General features: G+C 47.7%; 1 protein-coding gene across 4 annotated transcripts in view; it reads left to right on the forward strand.

The window, feature by feature from the left end:
- LOC127439454 (uncharacterized) overlaps positions 1-5,656 on the forward strand; it is a 61,812-nt gene extending 56,156 nt beyond the window's left edge. For all 4 annotated transcript variants that reach the window (XM_051695665.1, XM_051695664.1, XM_051695661.1 and 1 more), the window contains one exon: positions 4,645-5,656. The gene's annotated coding sequence lies outside the window, so the exon portion shown is untranslated. The remainder of the gene's footprint in view (positions 1-4,644) is intronic.
- The last annotated feature ends 3,284 nt before the right edge of the window (positions 5,657-8,940 follow it).

The following is an 8,940-nucleotide window of genomic DNA, read 5'->3' on the forward strand; positions in this document are numbered from 1 at the left end:
GTCGACTGTGTCGTGGTGTGCTGCTATGGCGGCAATGTACACCTTCAAGGTGGAAGGGGACAGCCTCCCTTCCAACCTCTCCTGCAGGAAGGAAAGCACTGATCTGACTGCGCCTCTCTGGGGGTCTTCCCGACGGGAAGAACACCACTTAGCGAACAGACACCACTTAAAGGCACACAGGTGCCTCATAGAGGGGGCCCTAGCCTGAGTGATTGTGTCCACCACCACAGATGGTAGACTGCTTTGGTCTTCCGCATCCCATCCAGGGGCCAGACATGGAGATTCCAGAGGTCTGGGCACGGGTGCCAGATGGTGCCCCGTCCCTGAGAAAGAAGGTCCTTCCTCAGGGGAATTCACCAGGGGGAGCTATCGCGAGGAGCGTGAGGTCCGAGCACCAGATCTGGGTGGGCCAGTAGGGTGCTACCAGGACGACCTGCTCCTCGTCCTCCCTGACCTTGCACAGGGTCTGTTCAAGCAGGATCACTGGGGGAAATGCGTATTTGCGCATGCTAGGGGGCCAGCTGTGTGCCAGCGCATCTGTGCCGAGGGGGCCTCGGTCAGGGCGTACCAGAGCGGGCAGTGGGGAGGATTCTTGGGAGGCGAACAGGTGCACCTGTGCCTGTTGAATCGACTCCAAATCAGCTGGACCACCTGAGGGTGGAGTCTCCACTCTCCCCTGAGGGCAACCTGTCATGACAGCGCGTCCGCTGTAGTGTTGAGGTTGCCCGGGATGTGAGTTGCTTGCAGCGACTTGAAGTGCTGCTGACTCCAGAGGAGGAGACGGTGGGCGAGTTGTGACATACAATGAGAGTGCAAACTGCCTTGGTGGTTGACATATGCTACCATTGTCATGTTGTCTGTCTGAACTAACACGTGCTTACCCTGGATCAACGGCCGAAACCTCCGCAGGGCGAGCAGAATTGCCAACAACTCGAGGCAGTTGATGTGCCAATGCAGTCGCAGACCTGTCCAGAGGCCGGCGGCTGTGTGCCCATTGCAAACAGCACACCAGCCCGTTTTGGAGACGTCTGTCATGACCACGATGGTCCTGGAACACCTGCCCGTAGAAACGAGAGGTCGGTCCAAGGGCTGAAAAGATGGTGACAGACCGGCGTGATGACTACAGGATGTGTCCCGTGGCGCCATGCCCATCTCGGGACTCGAGTCTGGAGCCAGTGCTGAAGCGGCCTCATATGCATCAACCCGAGTGGGGTGGCCACCGCCAAGGATGCCATATGCCCCAGGAGCCTCTGAGAAAGTTTCAGTGGAACCACTGTTTTCTGTTTGAATGCCTTCAAACAGGCCAGCACCGACTGGGCGCGCTCGTTCGTAAGGTGCGCCATCATGGAGACTGAGTCCAACTTCAAACCGAGAAAAGAAATGCTCTGACCGGGAGGAGCTTGCTCTTTTCCTAGCTGACCCGAAGCCCTAGTTGGCTGAGGTGTGAGAGCACCAGGTCTCTGTGTGCGCACAACATGTATCGAGAATGAGCTAGGATTAGCCAGTCGTCGAGATAGTTGAGAACGCGAATGCCCACCTCCCTTAACAGGGCAAGGGCAGCCTCTGCGACCTTCGTAAAGACGCAAGGAGACAGAGACAGGCCGAAAGGGAAGACTTTGTACTGATACGCCTGACTCTCGGACGCAAACCGCAGGAAGGGTCTGTGTCGAGAAATGATCGAGACGTGGAAGTACGCATCCTTCATGTCTACCGCCGCGAACCAATCTTGATGCCGGACGCTCGCCAGAATGCATTTTCGTGTCAGCATCTTGAACGGGAGTCTGTGTAAAGCCTAGTTCAGAACTCACAGGTCCAAGATTGGCCGCAACCCACCGCCTTTTTTCGGTACGATGAAGTAGAGGCTGAAAAACCCCTTCTTCATCTCGGCTGGAGGGACAGGTTCTATCGTGCCTTTCCGTAGGAGGGTAGCGATCTCCGCGCAAGTTAGCAGCGTTTTCGTCTTTCACCATCGAGTCGGACGGTCCGGACCAGCCCTCGCGACGGATTGGAAAGCGCAAGCCATGCGTCCAAGTTCCGCGCAAGGGGGACCAAAGGGCCAACGTCATTGGACGTACCGGCAGGTTGGGCCTTGTTGCGGGGGGAGCTCGAGGTGCCACACCACGTCGTGGCCATGCTGAGTCTAAGGACATTGAAGCACTTACCTGGCTCCTTGTGACCACCCCCAGAACAGCCTGGGACGCGGGAGGAAGAGGCCTGTCCTCGTGACCCATGGAGATTGTCACATCGGGGGTGGATGTGTGCCACAGCTGGGCACTCAGGGGCGGGAGACTGCCGCTGGAGCGCCAAACCTGCCAAATAGAGTGGTGGACGGCGGTCGTGATGACGGCCGTGCACACCGGATACGTGACCCAGAGAACAAGGAAACCGCTTTTGCTGAGCTCTTGAGTACTGCAGCCACTTGGGCATGCAGTGCAATTAAATGCAAAAGGTAACAAAAAGATGGAGATCTGCTTACCAGCTCCAGAGCAGCGGGTTTCGTTGTCCCTGGGTCGCCAATTTCAAGGGCGCTTTGAATCCTTTCACGGGTTCTGGGTGGCCACGAGACGGGTGGCGTCTGCTTCCTGCAGGCGGGCTGCGGAGGAGCCGATGCATTCACCGCAGGTGAACGCCCTTGGCAATGAGTAGACGGGGTGCGGAATCTTGAGCCGCACCGGGGCAGGTTATGCTGGCTAGCATCAATCTACTGCTCTACCATCGAAAACTGCTGGGAAAAGTCCTTGACGGTATCGCTGAATAGGCCCGCCTGGGAAATGGGGGCAGCAAGGAATCGTGTCTTGTCAGCCTCACCCATCTCGACCAGATTTAGCCAAAAGTGGCGCTCCTGGACCACTAGTGTGGCCATCGTCCGCCCGAGAGACCGCGCCGTGACCTCCGTTGCTCGGAGAGCGAGGTCGGTCGCCGAGTGCAGTTCCTGAATCAATCCAGGGGCGGAACTACCCTCGTGCAGTTCCTTTAGCGCCTTGGTGGACTTGCAGGAGAGCCATGGCATGCAGGGCAGAGGTGGCTTGTCCAGAGGCACCGTAGGCCTTGGCCATCAGAGACGACGTAAACCTACAGACCTTGGACGGGGGCTTTGGGCACCCGCGCCAGGTGGCGACGCTCTGTGGGCATAGGTGCACCGCGAGCGCCTTTATCCTCCAGGGGATTGCCGAATAGCCCTTGGCCGCCCCTCCATCGAGGGTAGTGAGGGCGGGGAAGCTGAAAAGATCGGGACCGGGCAGTAAAAAGTGCCTCCCGCGACCTTGTCAGCTCTTCATGCACTTCCGGGAAGAAAGGAACGGGGGCGGGGCGTGGCTTTGAGCGGTGCCGCAAGCCCAGGAACCAATCACCGAGCCATGAGGGTTCAGGGAAGAGCAGTGAGTTCCACTCTAGCCGACGCTTGCGGCTGCCCGGGAAAGCATGTCGTCATCTCCGCGTCAGCCTGTGACTGGGCAATCGACCCCGAAGGGAGGAGCCCGGCTGAGGCTTCCGACTGGACGAGCCCACTCTCCGATGCTGCGCTTGAGAGCTCATCACTTTTGCGGGCTCCGAATAAGAGGATGAACTCGCCGTGAGACGAGCCGGCAGACTCATCCAGAAGCCCGATCAGGGCAGACGAGCATGCTGGGGAATGGGAGGTCCACGGGGGGATACCTGGTGGAGGCGGTCCCATTGGGGTCCCCAAATCGCCCCCAGTGCTAGCCGCGCTGGCCTCATACCCGTGGGTAAAAGGACCGAGGTGGGAGCCTCTGGGGTGGCTTGCTTTCTTATGAAGGCGAGCCGTGACCGCAACGTTGCCATGGACATATTCTGGCAATGAGAACATGACCATCCACCATTGTCACGCTTTGAGTGATTTATGGCTCTAAAGCCTCGCCCCTTTTCCCACGCTTTTGAGTGATTTATGACCCCGTCCCTTTTTTTCGGACATCCGTCAAAAATAGTCCTCCCCTAAAAAAAGGCGCCTGTTGTACCTTTAGTTTATAGACTATTACAAAGAAAAGACAGAATGAAAGAAAGAAAGAAAGAAGAGAAAACAAGTTGTATTGTAGTGCTATATATATATATTTAAAAATAAAAATATTCCAATTACTGTCGACAGGATTCGAACCTGTGAGGTTTGGTCACGCATTAGATCTTAAGTCTAATGACATGTTTTTGTATTTGAAACAAAACTCCTATTTTTGGGGTGTTTATAAAATAACATATGAAAATGTAATTTAGAAAAATGTTAGCCAGTGGAGGACTTCGACCCCCCACATCCTCATTGTGGAGAGTGGGTAGAGCACTGGCATGTTTGGACATGTTGTAGGGTATGATGCTATCTAAGGGAAGGGGCGTGTTTCAGGTTTCTAATAAAAAGGAGTTTCTTATTCAAGGTTCATACTGCTTAAAAGAGAAGAATTGGCAGCATAGCTTCTGCAGCATTTGGATATATTTCAGACAGCTCTCGCGACGTGTGGTTTGACTTTAAGTTCCTGAGAATAGGGATGCTGAAGATCCAGAGGCGCCGTGGCAATGGTGTGAATCTGAAAAATTGTGTTTTCTACCTTCTTACGATCTGCCTTCCTACCACCCCTCCTGCGGAGCCGGAGGTTCCAAACGAACCTGTCTTTATACCATTGTCTCATGCTCTTCCTACAGAACCCCCGGAGGATCATGATGACCCCGACAGCCTTTACGGAGTGACCTTCACAAGAATCCTCAAGATTGCCAAGGCCTTCTGGCCTCTCTGCTGGGAGTGATCATAGACCGGGATCTGCAGAAAAATTGTGCCAGTTGCGCTGTGGACCACCCCAGCCAAAGATGTCATAGCTGTCCCTTTGAAGTGGACTACGGTTGTTTCAGCAGGAGGTTTGAAGAAATAATAGCTAAAATACACGTACCTTGGTTAAAGATTCTGGTTTCTAAGACTCTTCATCTACTCGATTTTTTTCCTACCTCTGGAGAAAGATTCAGAAGCTGGTTGAGGATTGTTTAATTGAACTGAGACCTGAACCATACATAAAAGAAAAGCTCAAGCAGCTGCAACAGGACCTGGACGAAAGGACTCAAGAAGTGGTTAACAAGATAACTAGATCTTTCTATCACAGAAACTTTACAGAACCCCAGGCTCCTCTGACTTATTATGTTGCTTTTGACTTTGAAGATGGGGAACCGCATGACTCGAGACTGAATGCAGAGTTGAGTTGAAGGGCCTTCTGTTTTAACTCGTAGTTGACAAATTGGCTTGCCGGGCCCACTTTAAAAACCCTTTGTCTCTCGATGCAAAACCTTTCACTGAGCTAAAAGGAGCTACGCTTGAAATGCACACCTTTGGTGGATCCTAAATATTGGGGTGAAATGATTGCTGATTCTGTAAAATGTGAAGAACCTTTAAATGTTTTTCTAACGTCGCTGATCCCTGAAATGTTTTACACTGTGTACCCCTGTAAATGGGAGTATTTACTTGTGTTGTATACATACATGTCTGAAGCCTGTCTTTATCATCTCGTCAATGGTCTGAATACAGATATCTCTAGAGCTGTAAAAGATACTGTATCTTTTTAATGCATTACTATGAAAGGCAATGTCGCCTGTTTATGCATTGTTTAAAGTATCCAATTATAATTGTTAATCTGTAAACTGGATGAATAAACCCTTTTGTACTTTACAATCGCCGCATTTGGTTGACTTTATTTCTGAAGGGATGACTCTTGAGCAAATGAAATGAATTTACTATGATGTTTCAAATCCAGGGGGTTTGGAGGTCGACAGTCTCTACAGAGAGTTCTTAGGGAGGAGGGGTGTAGGGTTAGTGATAAGGATTTAGCTGAATGGTTATCTGAACAAGACAATTACACCTCTAGAATAAACTTTAAAAGAAACTGCGTATTTTTATCTAATATTGACAATCAATGGCAGGCTGATTTAGTAGATACAGTATGTCTAGTCTGTCAAAGAAAAATAACAGCAACATGTTTGTTAACATGCATAGATGTTTTATCCAAATTTGCATAGGTTCAACCTCTAAAAAACAAAACAGCGGGGTGTGTGACAAAGGCTTTCAAGAAAAACCTTAAAAGCGGTCATTCACCCAAAAAGTTGCAAAATGATAAAGGTCAAGAATTTTTAAAACATTCCTTTTCAAAACTTGTTAAAAAATATAGTGCACTATAACAACTGGTAATGAATTAAAAGCCTCTGTTGTTGAAAGGTATAATAGGACTCTAAAGACAAAAATGTGGAAATATTTTACAGCCTTCAACACTCATAGAATATAGCCATAGAAACTGGCATGGCGTAAAAATGAAAGAAACAAAGAAACAAACAAATCATAAGTATTTAGATAAGCTAAAAGAAATTGTTCGCACTTATAATAATTCTTACCATAGAAGTATTAAAATGAAACCTTCGGAAGTTAATGAAGACAGTTCCTTTAAAGTTTAAGAATCTATATACTCAGGAATTTCCATACAAACCACGTAAATTAAAGTTTCAGATTGGAGATGCTGTTAGAGTATCAAAACCTAGGACCCCCTTTATAAAAGGTTATGAGCAGACATACACGGATGACATTTTTAATACAAACAATTGCCTAGGAAACCCCCTGTATACAGGCTGAAGGATTACGATGGAGAGAAAATAAATGGGACCTTCTACGAGTTTGAATTACAGAAGATAAAGGGGTCGGTAGAGAAAATCTTAGCCAAGAAAAAAGAAAAAGGTAAAAGGTATTGTCTTATAAAGTGGCGGGGTTTGCTGGACAAATTTAATGGCTGGATCGAGGCAAAGCAGTTGCAGAATATTAAGGGGACTCCATCAATGTAGATTTCATTACACCAAGGCTCCTGACAAGATGGCTCAAACCTCCTTTTATGTGACTCTACCCAGTAACGCCTCAAAGCATATAGCTGGGGGGCCTGGGTAGCTCAGTGGTAAAAGACGCTGGCTACCACACATGGAGTTCACTAGTTCAAATCCCAGGGCATGCTGAGTGACTCCAGCCAGGTCTCCTAAGTAACCAAATTGGCCTGGTTGCTAGGGAGGGTAGAGTCACATGGGGTAACCTCCTTGTGGTCGCTATAATGTGGTTTGTTCTTGGTGGGGCGCATGGTGAGTTGAGCACAGATGCCACAGTGGATGGCATGAAACCTCCACACGCTATGTCTCTGTGGCAACGCGCTCAACAAGCCAAGTGATAAGATGCATGGGTTTATGGTCTCAGATGCAGAGGCAACTGGGATTCATCCACCGCCACCCAGATTGAGGCAAATCACTATGCGACCACAAGGACTTAAAAAGCACACTGGGAATTGGGCATTACAAATTGGGTGAAAAAACAAACAAACACTATAGCCAATTTTACTATATGGTTATCCAAACCTGTGAATCTACAAGGAAAATGGGAAGTTGGATTAGCAGAGATCCAATACCCTTATACGTGGGAAAATATAAGTGATGCAGAGAATAGATTTTTTACCCGTAATATAGATACGTATGTTAAAACAGTATTTAAAATAGCCGCCAGTTATTATGATTCTGTAAAGGAATTAATAAATGCTATGAATAATGCTTTTCAAGATAGATTGATCGACATAGAGTTATTATACAAATCTGTAGAAAGAAAAGTTTATATACATGGAGATGCCAAATTGTACCTGTATACAGAGGGTCAATTAGGAAGGATCTTGGGGTTCTATGAAGCCGCCACTGATAAAGCATATAAGAGGGAGTTTTATCCTGCAGACATTAGAGCAGGATTTTACACTTTGTATGTGTACACTGACATAATAACCCATCAAGCAGTGGGGGATAGCTGTATCCACCTTCTAAGATGTGTTCCTATTAATGGATCCCCCAATGAAATAGTAACAATAACTTATGACTGACCTCATTAATGTAGCTGTCAGTAAGAATACTTTTGACACTATAAATTTGCAACTTAAGATGGATCAAAACAGTCTTGTTCCATTTCGTTTTGGGAAGGTCATAGTGAAGGTCCACTTCAGACCTGTTAAACAGTCTCTTTATATATGATTGAAAAGAGTATAAAAATTTGGGTCTAAGGAGATTCTAACCTGTATATACAATATTATACAAATCAAGCTGGAAATGGGATGCCAGGGTTTACTGGGGCTCCGGTAATGTACGGGGCAGAGATCGGGGGCATATTCAGAGGGCTTTTTAGAAAAGCTATACCTTTACTTAGAAGAAGTTTTGATAAAGCTAAACCTCATTGTGGAAGCGGGGGCATGGTCAAGCATCTCTCCGGAGAGAGAGAAAGCGGTAAGGGCGCTTACACCTGAGCTAAATTATGTCTAACACCTGTCTCTAATTTCAGTGAGCACGGGGAGAGCGGCATAAATAGGGCCACGCAGCACTCAGACGAGAGAGAGAGCCTGGGCATGGACGATGAAGTTATAAGTTGTTAAAATTGCAAAGCTGAGAGTTTATTGTGTAAGCTAGTTTGTGGATATTTTTTAGACTGTGTTTTCCAACAACATAAAGCCCTGCGAGTGTGTATGTGCTGCAGTAAGAAAAATAAAAACGCCGGCAGGCGATTCAAGCCAGTACAAATGTCATCTTTTAGAAGCCTCTCTTTATGTCAAGAAAGTTAAAGTGTCTCCGGATGTGAAAATAGGACATGCTCAGGCCTTGATGACTTCAAATGCTACATATCCTATTGAAAGTGTCGCAGTCAAGGTTTATAGTATCCCTAGAGGGCTCAGAATTAGTAATCAAGAAAACATGTTTCTGAGGCAACTGCCTAAATTTGTAGTCATAGGTTTAACAGATAACGATGCCTTTAGTGGTGATTATGTAAGAAATCCTTTAACTTTAAACATTTTGATGCCAATTTTATAGCAGTTGATGGAGAACAAATACCCTCAAAACCTTTTCAACCCAAATAAACTCTGTTAGGTAGTATTATAGTTTAATACAGGCCACTGGAAGACA

This window comes from Myxocyprinus asiaticus, unplaced genomic scaffold (genome assembly GCF_019703515.2).
Source record: "Myxocyprinus asiaticus isolate MX2 ecotype Aquarium Trade unplaced genomic scaffold, UBuf_Myxa_2 HiC_scaffold_52, whole genome shotgun sequence".
In the NCBI taxonomy this organism is placed as follows: Eukaryota; Metazoa; Chordata; class Actinopteri; order Cypriniformes; family Catostomidae; genus Myxocyprinus; species Myxocyprinus asiaticus.